A 1,717-nucleotide genomic window follows, 5' to 3' on the forward strand; every position below is an offset into this window, starting at 1 on the left:
CTCTCTCTCCCTCTCTCTCTCCCTCTCTCTCTCCCTCTCTCCCTCTCTCCCTCTCTCTCTCCCTCTCTCTCTCCCTCTCTCTCTCCCTCTCTCTCTTCCTCTCTCCCTCTCTCTCTCTCTCCCTCACTCCCATAACCCAATCTCTCACCCTCCTCTCTCTCTATAGGCTTCTCTCTCCATCTCTCCATTTCTCTCTCTCATAGCCTTTTCCCTCACCCTCCTTTCTCCCTCTCTCTCTCTTTCTCTCCCTCTCCCTCTCTCTACCCTTTCTCTCCCCCCTCACATTTCTCTCTCTCCCCCTTGGTCTTATCCCTCACCCCCATACTCTCTCCTCTCTCTCCCTCTTTCTACCCTTTCTCTCTCCTCTCTCTCCCTCTTTCTACCCTTTCTCTCTCCCCCCCACACCCTCTCCCTCCTCTAGCCTTCTGTCTGTGGAAAAAAAAAAAAAAAAAAAACAAAAAAAAAAAAAAATGGGTGGCCTTAGAGGACGGAAAGTCAGAGATCTGGTAGACGAACCAGGGAGGAAAGACTGGGAGTTAGAGCTCCAAAAAAGGGAGGAAGAGTGGGGAAGGAAGATAGTAGAGCTTGGTAAGAAAATGGAGGAGCGGATAGCTGAAGAGTGCAGGAAGTGGGAAGTACAGGTCTTAGCAGCAGAAGCTAGGATACAGTGCTTAGAAGAGAAACTGCAAAGCCTGAAACAGATTAGAGAGACAAATGACAATTCAGATGTGACATCAGGAAATTCAAAGTCAGGCGCAGACAAGGGGACGGTAAGCAACAACGGAGACATGCCGTACACGAAGGCCCTATCAGACCCACGTGGGGCCAGGGAAAAGACGATGAGCACACTAAGATCAAACGACAGGTCCGAAGACAATGAAGGTATGCTATATGCAGAGATTCTAACAGCCAACTGCAGTAGCAAGGGACAGCTGGTCAGGAAAGACAGTTCACTGAGAATAGAAGTTTCAGATATGACAGGGACTGAAGGCAAGAACATGTCAATGGAAGGAAATAAAATGCCTCAAAGGAAGGAGATGGAGACTCAGTGGGAGGAGGAAAGGGCGAGGTCAGTTTTTGTGTACGGGCTCCAAGAAGCCAAGGGGGCCAACTTTGAAGAAATAAAACAGGAGGAGAAAAAAATGATTGAAGGCATCATGAAAACAATAGGGGAGGGCAATATGACCCAGGTGACAAATTTTCAGAGAATTGGGTGGTTTGCGAGTGGAAGGATACGGCCTGTCAGAGTAACTTTCAAGGAAGAATCAGTTCGAACCAGGATTCTGCAAGAGAAAGCAAGACTGAGGGACAAAGAGGGGTACCAGAGAGTATACCTCGACCGCGACAGAACACAAGAAGAAAGGACTACACTGAAAGAGAGGGTACAGAGACGCAAGGAGGAAGGAGAAGCAATGAAAATGAGCAGGACCCAGACACAGGAGGAAGGGCAAACACACCCCACAGAATCTCCCACCAAAAGACTCCACCCGCGACATTCCCAACGCAACTGAGCAACCTATACTACAACCCACTCACTGTTCCCTCTGCCACCAACCCCCATATCACAAACCTCACCCCAACAGCTGTCTCTTATGGGCATTCTGACCCCACCCCCATCAACACAAACCCCACCTACACCACAGCCCCATATAGGCCCCCACCAAGGCTCTCGCTCCCCCAACCCCAATATTCTTGCATGACCACAATGATAGAAAAG

The sequence above is a fragment of the Cherax quadricarinatus genome, chromosome 40, assembly GCF_038502225.1.
Source record: "Cherax quadricarinatus isolate ZL_2023a chromosome 40, ASM3850222v1, whole genome shotgun sequence".
NCBI lineage: Eukaryota > Metazoa > Arthropoda > Malacostraca > Decapoda > Parastacidae > Cherax > Cherax quadricarinatus.